Source organism: Ambystoma mexicanum, chromosome 10 (assembly GCF_040938575.1).
Source record: "Ambystoma mexicanum isolate Mex_15411 chromosome 10, UKY_AmexF1_1, whole genome shotgun sequence".
NCBI classification, from domain to species: domain Eukaryota; kingdom Metazoa; phylum Chordata; class Amphibia; order Caudata; family Ambystomatidae; genus Ambystoma; species Ambystoma mexicanum.
In genome coordinates, this window is record NC_090932.1 from 1,572,610,342 (window position 1) to 1,572,626,970 (window position 16,629).

Consider the following 16,629-nt stretch of genomic DNA (forward strand, 5'->3'; position numbering starts at 1 on the left):
GTCCTTCATCTCATCCTTCCGAGGTCAATAAATTGCACACTCTACTACTGAGTGGGGCAATAACAGTTATTATTTGATATACCAAACCTACCATCAGTTAAGGAGAATGGTTAAAACTTGTATATACAACTAACATCCCAGTCTACACCATGCTGATTTTCATGAGTCTATTTCATGTTCATATCATGTTTAAGCACGTGCACTGGAATACCTTTGGGAGGTAATGGGGTATTCGCTTAGCAAATAGGAACACAGTGCTTAGAAGCCGTGGAAAATCACGTATAAAACACTATATGAAAAACAGACCACTAACTTGTGAAGTTCACTAATGGATGCCAACCTGCAATAAGGGGTGGGACACAGCAACTAACCAAGTAATGAAAACCAGAAAATGTAGTTAAAAATGCCCCATGACTATTCAGACAGCGATTACAGATTTGTATAGCACGTTGGTTTCAGAATGTAAGCAAAGAGAGAAGTGGGTGCAGTTAAGCAAACTGTTGCCACTGATTCTTGCTACTGAAGCGTATTTCTAAGGGACCCTCCGGCCAGGTTTGTATTCACAAACGGCTTAAAGGATAGTTCCGGGACTTTTTTTTATTGTCCCTACGGTTCGGCCATGTGTTTTTAAGCATAACTCGGTAGATCGTAGAAAACTTTCCTATGGACCTTACCCGACTTTTCGTCCATTAACGCACTCGAAATCAGCCGCCATTTTCTGATAATCCTATCATTTCCCCCCATCGCCCTGGCTCACCTGCTTTTGCGGCACTAAATCAAATCCCCCGCCCCTGAGCCTGACATCAGCAGACGCGTACCGCCCATTTCCCAACGCCAAAGCACGTTTCGTGTCAACAATCGCTGCGCCTCAGCTAATGACGTGTCGCCATGGAAATGGCAGGACGCCTCTTTCCTCAATAAGTATAAACACACCGTTTCACAACACACAGCAGCAGATTTTTGATTCCATTACTCTCTCTGTGTTACTTTGAGTATTCTGTGACTCGTTTCTGTGCTCTGGTCAGCTACCTTCGCCGCTTCTAGGCCTTGTGAACACCTGTACCATCTCTGTAAATTATTTTACTTTCTTTACCACACAATGGTTACAATAATGCCGTATATGTACGAGCCCGAGTACACCGAGGAAGAACTACTGGAAAGGCAAGCACGCGAAAACGATGGGGATTCGGACGGCAGTTGGGAGGACCAGTCAACGGATGAAGAGCCTGGACCATGTCGCATGGACGGCGTCTCCACCTGGTGCACGTGCAATCGGTGCGAGCTAATGCCAACTGAGGAGGAGAACTGCTGCTGCCGTGAAAATTCCGGGTGCTTGGCCTACATTTCGGAAGGCGAGCCAAGTCCGCAATGCATCACCGAGCTGCCAGAGTTCAGGGAAGCCTGCCTCTCACGGACCGTGTTGAGGATGATGATGGTGCTTATGCACGAACTTTGCGGCACTGTTCGTCCGCGTAATCCGAGTAACGAGTAAGTATACTCTGGTTGTGATGTCAGTGATGCCACTACTATTTCATGGTCGTCTCATCATTCGAATGCATGTAAATTGGTTCCATGTTGTGCATTTTCTAGATAGAATTTTTTTCAAAGCAGAATGACATTTTTTACCTGAATCGACAGTGATAAGAAAGTTGTCATTTTAATACAGTTTGCATCTTTCATTTTCACAGGTGGTACAGGCTGATGGCCTATCGTTGCTTCACTTGGTGGCTTCACGGGAGGCTCGGACACCGCGTTCGGAGAGTAATACCTGCCTGTGCGGTACTTGCCATTAGACAACATTTCCCCAGCGACAGTGGACAATACCGCGGATTTTCCCTGGATGTGCTGCAACCGCAACTTTACAATGTGTAATGTTTATTATTTATGTTCAATTGAAATTAAGATCTAAAATAAAACCCAACATATATTTTAACAATGGTTGTTTTGATTTTTTAAATGAATCTAGTGTGTCTCCATTGAATAGTCTTCCTGTGCCTTGTCTTGTCACACCACATGTCTCCGGCCAGCATCCTCCCTCACGCTGGCCGCCCACCTTCAATCCACATAACCGTTGAACCCATATGCAGCAGACATACATATGTTATTTTGCGGGTTGGCATCAAGCCTCCCGGCCTTGCCTCCGACCCCAAAAATACTTACCACACCACTTTGTTCAAGCGTTGGCAATAAAAGGAAGGCCGTTGGATTTTATTGATACAAAACATGGTTATAGGTAAATAATCAATATGGTTGATCATAATAAATAATCCTTTTTGGCACCGGGTACAGAGATGACCCCCTCTGGCCCGTGCCGCCTTGCCACCACAGGCCAGCCTGCTGCTGACTAACTGCCTAGGCATCCAGGGTCTCCAGGGTGAACTGCACCCATATATTCTCCTGGGAGGGTGAGGTATTTATAAACTCACCCCCCTGCCTTCCATGTACTAGATCCTGCAGCCTGCCTCTTACATGCAGTTAGATGGCCTCTCCTTGGTGAGGCCCTGCGGCAAACGAGTCTTGTCTGCACGACCACCGCCCCAATCCACCCCCCGCCCTATCAAAGGCAGTTCGCACCGGGGTACTTGTGCTGCCAAGTGGAGCTGTCAGGGAGCGATAAAGGCCAAGAGGTGCCAAAGACCATGTACACTTCAAAGTGGTCTATAGAGCATGGGTTGTTGTTCCCACCGCCAGACCCCGTGTCTCCTGCCAAGCATCCCCCCTCACGCTGGACGGCCCCCTGCAATCCACATAAGTGTGTCTCCATTCACGAGTCTTCCTGTGTCTTGTCTGCACGACCACCGCCCCAATCCACCCCCCGCCCTATCAAAGGCAGTTCCCACCGGGGTACTTGTGCTGCCAAGTGGAGCTGTCAGGGAGCGATAAAGGCCAAGAGGTGCCAAAGACCATGTACACTTCAAAGTGGTCTATAGAGCATGGGTTGTTGTTCCCATGTCTACCGCCAGACCCCGTGTCTCCTGCCAAGCATCCCCCCTCACGCTGGACGGCCCCCTGCAAACACGTCATTCATTCACAAACACACCCCTGTTTCGAATTCTTTATAACCCACTTCATATTTCTAATGAGAACTTCTTTGCGCTTTGCTAGTCAACCCGTGAAGGTGCTGGTTATCTGCTCTTCGTCTCTGTGAACTTCCGTGACCACTTTGAGGAAACTCGTCAGTTTGCAACCTGTGAACTGCTCCCTGTTCTACGACAAGAAACTACTCTGATCCCTGCATCTAACTGTTTGCTCGTCAAGGTAAGGCCATGTACCATACTCATTTTGCGTCCAATTTCTTTTCGTTCAAGACAGTACATGCAAGGAACTAGTCACATGTTCTGAGTTTAGTCAAATTATTTTTCTATTTTTTTTAAAGTTATTCAAATACTTATCCGCATGTGAATAACGTGTATAGTTCCAAGAACCAAAAGATACCTTGCATTGAATCTTTTATGTGTCATTTAATTTTTTAACACATTGATATTCATAGAGAATTGTTGATCTTTACTTTTCAGAACTTTCCACAATGCCTGCCTGTTCCATTGGCGGTTGCCCTTCGAAGACCCATAATAAATCTGAAGGTACTATAATGCATGTTTTCCCTAAGACAATAGATCAGATAAGAGAATGGGTCCGATATTGCGGATATCCACCCTCTGAGCTTGAAAGTAGAGTCCTAGAAGTCTTTGCGGACAAGAGGGGTGATAGATACCGCATCTGCAGCAGGCACTTTACCTCTGACATGTACTCCACATCATTGCTAATAAAAAAGAACACACCGCGAGCGAGGCGAAAATTGCTCTCAACCGCTATTCCCACTCTATTCGTCCACATCCCTCCACTGGTGAGTCAAGTTTACGTATTTATCTCTCGGCCTTGCGGTAGTGTGTAGAATTAGCTAACAATAATTTCCCCATTTATGTATCCACTCAATATGAAGGCGGAAGATTCTCCATCCGTGTCGTTATTGCAGTCATCAGCCACTTCAAGCGCCTATCGGGTAATCTTACTTGGCTATTCTGCCACTGACTTGTTTTAGGCATGTAAATCAATAGTTTTAATTTATCGTGTAATTATTTTACCTAATGGTACACCCTTGTACTCGTCCTCTAGTCTTTGTTTTCAGTTATAATTATTGTTATCCAAAATAATTCAAGTACTGTCTTTCAGGGAGATGCTGAGGAGTCCAACGTATTGACGACTACCGTTGATGTCACTCAGATGCTCGAGGTACGTTTCAGGACAGTTCCATCGATGGAGATCATCAGATCTTGCATTCTTGTAGCGTGATTGTTACACACAATGTTTCTTTCGTTTTTAGCCATTGATATGTCCTTCTGTCGTCGCCCTCCTATGTGTCTTCTTTTTTCAATATTGTGTTCATTACTAATGAAAGTCCTATGTTTCAGGGAGTCGATGGAGCATTAGTCCAAGAAGAAGGGGGAGCGTGCAGTTACGGGTCGGCGCAACAGCTTGCAGAAGTGTGCACCGCAGTTACATCGTCCCTTGATGTTCTTATGCATTTCGAGGTATGGATACTGACAGTTCAATCAAGCGAAATCATATGACGTGATTACATCCGCTATACTTCCTTCTTTATTAACGCAAGTACTATGTTTCAGGGAGATGACGGAGCTTCTTCTACAAGAACATCACCCCTAGTAGTTGATGCAGATCTCTGGGTGGTGACACTTCCAACGATCGAGCAAATCGAATCATATTTACATATCCATTATTTATTTTAGACAACTGATCATTTGTGCAGGTCTATTTAGATGAGCCGTTCACGCCTGCACAAAGTTTCTGTTCTTTTTATCAAAATAGAAAACCATACTAATGCAATTACTGTGTTTCAGGGAGTCACTGAAGCATCATCTTCAATAATATCATCAATGGAAGTCTATGAGGAGCCCGAGGTATGGATCTTGACAGTTCCATCTAACTAGATCAACAATGCGTGAATAATTGTCGTTTGAATGTTCTACACAAAGCGTTCATTCGTGTTTTGCTATTGAGATGTACGTGGGTATTGGTCCCCAAGTACATTTTGTGTTTTCGATATTATTATACATACTAATGAAAGTTCTATGTTTCAGGGAGTCGATGGAGCGTCAGTGCGTGATGGATGTGCTTATCATGAAAATATAGTCGTTGCAGCGCAAGAGGAAGTGCAGACATGCACACACGAGTCGGAGCAACAGCGTCCTGATGTTGAAGTTCGAGGCAAGAAAGTTTCAAAGAAAAGAAAGCAAAAGAAGGTTAGTGTCCTGGTCACTATATTATGTTGTTTTTCACTGTTAATAGTTCAATACTGTAAGTTGTGTTTAAACTGAACATCCCTTTTCCAATCTGTCCTCTAGTTGCGAGTGGGTGTACGAACTAGATCTACACAGACAGTGAAGCGAACGAGAGATGTTGCTTGTCAAACCTTTTGGCAGGGACTTCAGACTGGAGATGCATCGTGCCAATGGGAAGAATATGAAGTGATTGACAACGGAGCTATACCACCACCAGCCATTGATAGTGAATGTCCTCCTGGTAGTTCGGATGCAGTCGGAGATCAATTCACAGAATCCACACCCGCAAAAACTAAGACCGCGAGAAAGTTGAAGAAATTGTTTTATTCACCCATCTCCGGAGAAGGAACAGATGTTTCAATGGAAGAGAATGAAGTGGACGACAATGAAACACCATCAATATCACTGAACATAGCGGAAGACGATATCAGAGATTCTACCTTTCATGTGAGTGACATGTCCTCAACGTTACAGGCCAAACCAGCTGGGATGCAGAGTGACAGTATAAGGAAAGAGGCCAAATTCATTGTATTCGATAGTTGTTTGATTGATATTATTATTCGGATGAAATGTGGGCATTCGGTTGGTGGGGAAGTATGTGGGGAGCCATTCATTAATGTGACTCGTGCAATTCGAGGCACTAACCTTAAAATACATGCCACCTGTACAAAATATCATCCTTTCTCATGGTCTGCACAACCTATGCTGGGACAACTGCCAGCAGGCAATCTACTTTGCGCAGCGGCTGCACTTTTTAGTGGTTCAAGTTTTAAAAAATTAGAGTCTTTCTTTCAGTTTGTGGGAATCCATTTCATTGCGAAAACTCAGTTCTACAAATACCAAACCGATTATCTATTTCCAGCCATTAGCGAAGCTTGGAGAATGGAAAAAATGTCTATTGATAGTACATTCGCGGGCAAACGGTTCAGGCTAGCCGGTGATGGACAGTGCGACAGCCCAGGATTTTCAGCCAAGTACTGCACCTACCACTTTCAGGACATGGAAAGTAAGAAAATTGTGAGTTCGGTGGTCGTGCAGGTGTCACAAAGTACATCCTCAGTGGCCATGGAGAAAGTTGGCTTTGTAGCATCATTGCAAGAACTACAATCGCGGGGAATGGTGATCGACCTGATAGCCACGGACAGACAGGTTTCAATTGCCAAGACAATGAGAGAACAGTACAAAAGAACAAGTTACTTTCTTACCTGGTAACGTTCTTTCGATGGGATGGTCCGACGACGTATTCCATATCTATGACAGTAATCACCACAGCTGTGCTGCTTCGGAAACTTTTTCGGCGTCTGCGTCCTGCGTCGATGACGTCGATGCGCCGCCGTCGAGGACCTCCTCCGACGTCCGACGTCATCCGATGTGATAAGTAGGACGCACGACGCCAGTAGCCTCAGTTGTAGTTTTTTCCCCCAGAACGTGTGACAATAGTCAACTGCCAGTCCGACACAAAGCCTTGCGGAACGTAAGCTGCAAACGCAACAGAAATTCTGCAGCGGGGAAGGCAGGGCGGGAGCGATATGGAATACGTCGTCGGACCATCCCATCGAAAGAACGTTACCAGGTAAGAAAGTAACTTGTTCTTCGAGGGGATTGGGTCCTCCGACGTATTCCATATCTATGACAGACTCCCAAAGCAGTACCAAATCAAGGAGGAGGGAAAGAATTTAGAAACAAAATTTAGAATAGCCAATCAAATAGCAGAGCAAAGGACCGCCTTGCCAAAGGCCAGATCCTGCCCTCTGATGGAATCGAGGGAATAATGCCGCACAAATGTATGCACTGAAGCCCAGGTGGCAGCATCACAGATGTTGCGAATAGGAACACCCCTCTGCAGGGCAGTAGATGCAGCCAAGCCCCTGGTAGAATGGGCCCGCAAGCCAGCCGGAGGGTCCTTGCCCGCCAAGCGGTAACACTCCGAGATGGCCAAAATAATCCAGCGGGACAAAGTCTGTTTCGTCACAGCTTGCCCCAAGCGCTTACCAGCGTAACCAATAAAGAGTTGATCGTCCACTCTGACCCGGGACATGCGAGAAACATGAAAGCTCAAAGCTCTCCTAGGATCAAGCCTATGGAGCCTCTCCTCTTCCTTACCAGGATGCGGAGGAGGATAGAATGCCGGAAGAACAATCTTCTGGGCCAAATGAAATTCCGTCACTACCTTCGGAAGAAAAGAAGGACGAACTCGAAGGACAACCCTGTCCTTGTGAAATACAGTGAAGGGTGGCTTAACAGAAAGTGCCTGTAACTCACTCACTCTGCGAGCGGAAGTAACCGCAACTAAAAACACAGTTTTCAAAGTCAACAGCCTCAAAGGGCAAGAATGTAACGGCTCAAACGGAGCACCCATAAGAAACCTAAGAACAAGGTTCAAATCCCAACCGGGCACCAGGAAAGGCGACGGAGGGAACACATTAGTGAGCCCTTTCAGAAACTGTGAAATTAAAGGGATTTTAAAGTAAGAACATTCTTCAGATGAGCGCTTAAAGATGGACAGCGCCGCCAGGTAACCCTTAACGGTACCCACTTGCAAGCCCCTGTGGGCCAAAGAAAGCAAAAAGGACAGAACCATGGGGATGTCACATGCAAAAGGATCCACATTCTGAACTCTGCACCAGTCGCAGAACTTACGCCAACGGCAACGGTACAGAGACTTAGTTGCGGGCCTTCGGGCCGAAAGCAACACCTCCATCACGTCTTCAGGGAGGTCCCAATCCTTAAACCTCAACCTTTCAGAAGCCAAGCGTGAAGGTTGAGGGATCCGACCTCTGGATGGAGAACCTGACCCCCCTCCCGTGAGAGCAGATCGTCTCGGTAGGGAAGACGACGTGGAGGGCAGATGGACAAGTCGAGAAGGTCCGGGTACCACGTCCTCCGAGCCCACGCCGGAGCAATGAGGATCATCCGGGAACCGAACTTCCGTAACCTCCGCAGCACTTGCGGGATGACGGGGACCGGAGGAAACGCGTACAGCAGCGGGAACGACCACTCCACCACGAACGCGTCTCCTAAGGCTCCTTTTGGAGGAAATTCCCGCGAGCAAAACCTTTCGCACTTCCGGTTGACACTGGAGGCAAAGAGATCCACTTGAGGGGTCCCCCAAAGGGCGAAGATCTCCAGGAGAATCTCCTGAGCCAACTCCCACTCGTGAGAGATCGTGCTCTGCCTGCTCAGAGCGTCCGCCGTCACGTTCTCGACTCCGGCCAGATGAACTGCCGAGATCGAAACTTCCTGCTGGATGGCCCAGAACTCGAGCTGCATCGCCTCCCTGCACAGAGGAAGTGACCCTGCCCCCCCCTTTTTGTTGAGGTAGTGCATGGCCACCGTGTTGTCCGTCAGGATCAGGACACTCTTCCCTCGCACAGTCGGCAGAAAAGCCTTCAGGGCTAGCCTGACGGCCCTCAGCTCCAACAGATTGATATGGAGTCTGGACTCCGACGGAGACCAACGACCGCTGACTGTCAGCCCGTTGGCATGAGCTCCCCATCCCGTGAGGGATGCATCCGACACGATCGTCACCTCCGGCCAGGGAAGCCAAAACGGAGCCCCCTTCATCAAGTTGCCTTCGACGGCCCACCACAGAAGGTCCCGGGCGACCGAGGGCGGCACCTGAATCGGGTCCGACATCCTGCCGGAGGACTGCGACCATTGCATCTTGAGTGCCCACTGCAAAGATCTCATTCGCAGGCGAGCCTCTGGCACCAGAAGAATGCAGGATGCCATGAGGCCGAGCAACCTCAAGAACTCGAACGCTGGGAGCGTCTGGGCATGCTGAAACTTGCGCACCATCTGCTGAATGTGAAGAGCCCTCACCTGGGGAGGAAAACACTGCCCCAGGGAAGTGTCGAGCACTGCTCCGATGTACTGGAGCCTCTGCGTTGGCGTCAAATGGGACTTCTTTAAATTGAGGGAGAAGCCCAGCCTGTGAAGGGAGTGGCAGGCGACGGACAGATGATCCAGGACCTGCTCGGGAGAGCTCCCCCTGATCAACCAATCGTCCAGGTAGGGGTAGACGTGAATCCCCCCTTGCCTGAGATGCGCTGCCACCACCACCATGAGCTTGGTGAAAACCCTCGGGGCGGAGGTCAAACCGAACGGCAGGACCCGAAACTGAAAGTGCGAGTCGCCAACCGCGAACCTCAGGTACTTCTTGTGCTTGGGATGGATCGGCACATGGAAGTAAGCATCCTTGAGGTCGAGTGACACCAACCAGTCCTGAAGCTGAAGGGCCTGGAGGACTTGAGAGAGAGTAACCATCTTGAACTTGTCCTTCCTGAGGAGTTTGTTCAAACCGCGCAAGTCCATGATGGGTCTCAATCCCCCGTCTTTCTTGGAAATCAAAAAATAAGGGGAATACCATCCCTTGTTCCTCTCCGCTACAGGCACCAGTTCTATGGCGCCTTTCTCCAGCAGGGCTTGAATTTCCTGCGCAAGGAGCGGAACCGGACACTTCAAAGAGAGGTTCCCCGGTGGATTGTCGCGAGGCCTGTGCCGAAAGGGAAGACAGTAGCCGTGGGTTATGATCTCCAGAACCCACACATCCGAAGTAATGGCACGCCACTCTACAAGATGCTGCGCCAGCCTTCCCCCAACCGGCGAACCATGGGACAAGGCCTCATGACTGAGTAGGAGCGGCTGCGGCGTTACCTGAGGGCAAAGAGGCAACTGCCTGAGCGGCCTTGGCACCACGGGTACCCTGTCGTCCACCTCTGGTACCCCTGCGTTGGCCCCTTTGACTGCCAGCTCCTCTCGCTCTACCAAAGGACGAGTAATAGCGAAAGGAGCCACCCCTCCACTGCTGTCCCCTAGGACGAAAAGGCGGAGGTTGGCGAACTGCAGCGCCCAACGACTTCGCTGCAGCTTTTGAGGTCTGCAACCTCTCAAGGCTCTCGTCAGCCTTGCTGCCAAAAAGATGTTCACCATCAAAGGGCATGTTGAGGAGCCGGGACTGCACATCAGGAGCAAACCCCGACTTCCGCAACCACGCAAACCTGCGTATCACGGTGCTCGCCGCCATGGACCTACTGACGCATTCAGCTAAGTCCAAACCCGACTGAACGGACTCACACATGGCATCCTTACCATCCTGGACCAAAGCAAGGAAACCAACCCGTTCGTCCCCTTCGGGAATATGTTCAGCCGCTAACGCAACACAGTTCCACAGAGTGTGCGTGAAACGTGACAAGGCACAAATGGAGTTGGCCGCCTGAAGCGCCATACCACCAGAAGAAAACACCTTCTTCGCCCAGCCATCAAAACGTTTGTCGTCCCTATCAGGAGGGATGGTAGGGTACGACGCCTGCTTTGCCGGGGCCGTGGCCGCCTGCACCACCAAACTTTCCGGAGTGGGGTGCCTGGTCAAGTAGCAGGGGTCGCCACTGGCTGGACGGTATTTCCGCGACAAGGATCTGCCCACTGCCGGGAGACTCTCCGGAGCAGTCCAAGCCGCCGCCACCCTACGCTGCAAAGCCATATGGAATGGCAGAACCGGGTCAGATGGGGGACCAACATCAAGGATGTCCGTCAGATCATCCTGCACAAACTCCCCTGGGGGAGCAGACCATCCCAGATACTCAGACACCCTAGCCATAAGGCGCCGGTATGAGGAATCGGCATGGGAGCCAGGCTCAGGCCGACCAAATTCCACCTCCGGAGAGGTGTCCAGACCACTAGCATCATGCAGCGACTGCCTCAAATCGTCAAATTGACTATGGCCCGAGACAATGTCATCCGGCACCTGATCAGGAACCAGGCCAACCGAATCCTCATCCGCCTCCGAAATATAATCCAAGAGGTGGAAAGGCACCTGAGAGTGCCTGCTCTTAGCCAGAGCCTTCCTAGGGGGTACACCCGAGACACGGGGCACCTCCGACACGAAAGGCGTCGATGGCGTCGAGCGAATCGGCGCCGCCGTCGAGAAAACCGGCAACGGCGCCGAGAGGATCGGCGTCGACGTCGAGGAAATCGGCGTCGACGTCAGATGCAGCGCCTCCAATATCGGCGGCGTCGACACAGCCCTCGAAGCCGGAGCCCCGAGCGTGTCCCTCGACGACCTGAACGTCGACGGCTTCGACGACTTCCTCGGAGCCGGAGCCTCGAGAAAGCCTGTCGACGCCCTCGACGCCTCAGACGTCGATGTCTTCCTCGAAGACATCACAGGTGCACACGGTCTCGATCGCGTCGAGGACCGGGACCTGGAACGGGTACGGCGAGAACGAGCCTCCTTGTCCGAACGGGACCTCTCCCGTGACTCGTGCCGACCACTCTTGCGAGCGGCGTCTCTCGACCTCACACGGCCGACCCCACTCGGGGGCGCGGACGGTTGAGTACCCTGCGACTCAAGAATCGCCAACATTTTCTTCCCGAAGGAAGCCCATTCCTCCGGCGTCGCACGGCTGGTGGGATAACCGACGTGCCGGGCAGAGTCCTCGGAAGAGGACCTGGAAGGCGACCGGTGACGGCGCTTCCGAGAACGCCTCGAAGAGGCAGAGGAGTGGCGAGACCGACTCCTAGAAGAAGACCGACGAGACCTCCGACGATGACGCGGAGAGTCACCCCTCGAATCATCCGTCGAAAGCCCCGCCGACTTCGACTTCCGGGGCTTGGACACCCGACCTACCGACAATTTCTTCTTACGTTCGCGTAAGGCCTTGGAAGTGAGCGACAGGCAGTCGACACAGTCATCCGTGTCGTGGGCCTCCCCGAGGCACCAGAGGCAGGCGTCGTGCGAGTCAGTCACCGACATCTTGGACCCACACACCCCGCACTTCTTGAAGCCCGGACGCGGGGTTGAAGACGAAGTGGAAGACATCGCTGCGAAGGAATATTCACAAACGAACAGGCTCGAAGAACCAGAAAGAACAGAACTCCAAAGAGTCGAGGCTAGAACCGAGAAACACGAAGCAACACGTTCGCGGAAAAAACGGAACTGAGGCTACTGGCGTCGTGCGTCCTACTTATCACATCGGATGACGTCGGACGTCGGAGGAGGTCCTCGACGGCGGCGCATCGACGTCATCGACGCAGGACGCAGACGCCGAAAAAGTTTCCGAAGCAGCACAGCTGTGGTGATTACTGTCATAGATATGGAATACGTCGGAGGACCCAATCCCCTCGAAATATAAATCACCAATTTGACGTTTGGCATCTTGCAAAATCAATCAATAAAAAATTGTCAGCTGCAGGTAAAAAAAAAGAATTGCAAGGTATTTCACAGTGGTCCAAGTCAATCAGCAACCATCTTTGGTGGAGCTCAAAAACATGTGGAGGGTCGTTGGAAATTCTACTGGAAAAATGGCGGTCAGTAATGCCACACTGTACGAACGTTCACCGATGGAACACGAACCAACATTTCCACAATTGTGAACATGGCCATTTGTCCACAGAGGAGGCACGGAAGAAGAAGTGGTTGATTCCTTCATCACCCACTCACAAAGCCATTGAAAAGATTGTATTTGATAAAACTATAACAAAAGCTTTGAGGGGACTCACGGAATTCTGCCACACAGGAGATTTGGAGGTGTTCCACAATATGTGCCTAAAGTACAGGCCAAAACGATTGCATTTTGGCATGGAGGGCATGATAAATCGGACTCTTTTAGCGGTCTTGGCACATAACCATAATGTTGGCCGTCAACAAAGTAGGACGACCGGAACTTTAGGGACGCTTCGCTACAATAAGGCCTTCACTAAAAGAAGTAAACAATGGGTGATCAAACCAGTGTTTGAGGATATGCAATATGAGTTTATTGAGAAACTTATTGTTGACGTCCTAGATAGGCACATAAATGGAGTTGTGAACGAACCTGTGCAGGGGACAACTGCATTGCCACCCAACATTGCCTCTGTTCCATGTCCACCTAAAGAAGAACTCATTGAGAAATACACATCACGGTTTAAATGATTGTAATTTGATTGTCTGTTCTCTCGAGTCTCCTCATGTCGCAGGCCCATTGAATATGTGTAGCTATGTATTGTGTAAATAAAAGTGATTGCTCAGTGTACATGCAATGTGTCTCTCCACCCTTGCCCCTCCCTTCACCGTGCAGTAGTGCGAACCACCCGGGTGTCACCTGTGACTTTGCTCTGGAGTCTCCTCATGTCGCAGGCCCATTGAATATGTGTAGCTATGTATTGTGTAAATAAAAGTGATTGCTCAGTGTACATGCAATGTGTCTCTCCACCCTTGTTCATTTGCGCATTAAATTAAACCAAACAGTAATATAAATCATTTTTCAAAAAATATAGAATGTCTCCGTATTTATGGTTCTGTGGGGCTGCAAAGCACGCAGACAAAATGCAAAGATGGAGTGTAAATTTCAAGTCCTGTGAGACGGCCTTACACTGAATGTAGCTAACTAGGAATGTGTGCTCGTTCAAAGTGAAGGTCAGCTGCTTTGATTTTTTCTAGGGTGCCAGAATGGCCCACGACTCAGTATAAGGTTCTATTGTTATTTGACCTTGACAGGCCGGGACCACGTAAGAAACGATAATGAATATAATTTCAGAAATGAAAGCCATTTCATGTTCGTTCATTAGAAGAAATAACGTCTGCATAGAAGGAGTGGTATTTCGGGACTGCCCTACGCACAGACACAATGGAAAATGCAAATATAATGTAAGTAACTCTTTAGATGAGTTTATACCGCAATTTAATTACTATACAGTAGCTTTAAAGACGGGTTAAGTTGGACTTGTTCGTTCTATGTGGCATATTGTTTTGTACCGCGCACTATCTTGGGGAGAACCGTCTCCTTTTACGGAAGCACCTCAAAACCTTCCTCTTTGCTTCTGCTTTCTCTCTCCCTCTCCCCTGCTACAACTGGTCCACTGTCTGCGATCTCGGTCCTGGGCCCTTCCACTCTCCACCTGCACTCCCTGTCAACCCCTGCACTGGGGGACTGTCTCAGTATCCTACAGCCCCCCCTTGACGTTTAAAACCCAGTTGCACTGTCCTAGCTATGAAATAATTTACCGACCGAATATATAAAATGAATAATTTTAATAAAGATCTGATGGTGAGACTAATTTCATTTTTTATGTTTTTCAAACAGGTACTTCACCCATTATTGTCTGTGTCACGAGTACCAGACACCGGCGGATGGCTTTTATAACCGCCAGTTGCTTCTCCGCGTGAACAACGTTACCACCCTGACCATTTTATGGGACGATCGCCAAGTACAAGTATGCCCTTACGCGGTACTAACGGCTAGATGCAACATACAGACCGTTGTGGTGGCCTAGTGCCTCGTTGTTGGAACAGCCATGCGATTATCAGTGCGACCGAAGAGCTTATGTTATCGTAAACCAACACCCTGTGTACTGCACACGAACATCGCTTGCCTCAAGACGAACTATTTTGGATCGAGAGCAAAGAAAAATGAAAATCGCTGAATATTCTCTAAACATTTGATGTCCAATAAATATACTTTGCCAAATGTACAATCTTGCAGTTTGCTTTTAAACCACAGTTTCATATTCCGAATTGTGGCGCTGTATTGTGAGATGATCTAAGACCCTGTGTACAGCAAAGGAACATCGCGTGCCTCAAAACGAACTTTTTGGAACCTGAGCAAATAAAAATGCAAATCGCTGAATATTCTCTAAACATTTGATGTCAAATAAATGTACTTTACCAAATTTACAATCTTGCGGTTTGATTTAAAAGTACAGTTTCATATTGCGAATTGTGGCGCGCTGTGTTGTGAGCTGATCTGTGTTGGTTTCCGGGTTCTGTGTGGAGTCGCGTAGAAGACGCCTGGGCGCGTTTGCCTACGCAGCACAGTCACGTCACGGATAGAGGCGGGGAATATGAATGTTTTGATAAAGTCTGTTTCAGGGGCGGGGGATTTGATTTAGTGCCGCAAAAGCAAGTGAGCCAGGGCGATGGGGGGAAATGATAGGATTATCAGAAAATGGCGGCTGATTTCGAGGGCGTTAATGGACGAAAAGTCGGGTAAGGTCCATAGGAAAGTTTTCTACGATCTACCGAGTTATGCTTAAAAACACATGGCCGAACCGTAGGGACAATAAAAAAAAAGTCCCGGAACTATCCTTTAAACTGTTTGCATGGCCCATCTGTGGGAGGCAATACCTGAATAGTTCTGCTCCACACTATGAGAAAACAATTGAGTCATAGCTCCTCAACAGAGCCTTCCTGGAAAAATAAATCTTTAAAAAAGAAGGAAAACATTCAAAGGCATTACTCTGTTCAGCATCGTCTGAATCAATGTCTCCTGAGGTCATTGCTGATCAGCCACATAGGCAACAACAAGCACTCCATACACCTGCAAAATACTCAGCATCCTCGCAAATCTCTCCATCCACAGGTCTGCAACTCCTCGTGTATCTCCCAGAAATGATTGGATAAACAGACACTGCACCCTTTAAAGCCAACGGCCTCGGACTATTACCACCTAAATAAAGGTTACGTACATGGAACCAAATATCATCCACTGATAAGAATGACCAGGAAGGGAAAGACAGGATCCTCTTATAGTTGCAAACACCATTCACAACAACTCAGGCAAGCAAAGCTGGAGATCAAAGTCGTTTGTGTCGGGCTTGTTCGACCATTCCATAAAACAGAAACCAGAACATTATCAACAGCAGCATGACATATTGCCACCACAGATCAACAGAAGAGACCGTTCATTCTGTGACTGTCCTCACTAATCCCAACGACCAACTCATTCACCTCTTACCACTGTACAATGCACACAAACCTTCGTTGCACACATTAATAATCTGATTACTAAAAACCACAATAAGCTTATCGAAATGTCACTGATGATATCGTTAGCACTACTGCACACACACACGACAGCTGCTAATATAGGGCCTCATTACACGATATGCAGTAACCATGGCGCTATTAGCGCCATGGTTGCCGCCGGTATTTTACCGTGTCCGCCTTGGTGGATGGCGGAATTACCGGTCTACTCCAAGGTGAGCAGGGCCGGTAACTCTCCATTCACCAAGGCACTTCCCCATTCCCATTTTTGCCCCCATAGGGCTCAATGGAAATGGGGAAGGAGGTAATTATGGTACCGCAAATTGCGGTACCGTAATTAGCACCAAGGTCCCTTTGCGGGCCCATTCCTTAACGGCTGGTAAAACAAGCCGTTGAGGTCGGGTCCGGCAAAGGGACCTCGTAGTAAGGCGGTAATGGGTTTACCGGTACCCTTACCGGTAGCAGTAAACCCTTACCGCATACCGTGTAATGAGGCCCATAGTGTTGCAGGGACATCTTTCAACTGATTGATTTTGTGCTCTCCCGCCCGGCTAAACACATACCCTAGTGTCACCACCACAAACCACTTCT

General features: G+C 48.8%; 1 protein-coding gene across 6 annotated transcripts in view; it reads right to left on the bottom strand.

Annotated features, from left to right (window-relative positions):
• CABIN1 (calcineurin binding protein 1) overlaps positions 1–16,629 on the bottom strand; it is a 1,968,820-nt gene that overhangs the window by 851,056 nt on the left and 1,101,135 nt on the right. The window lies entirely within an intron of this gene.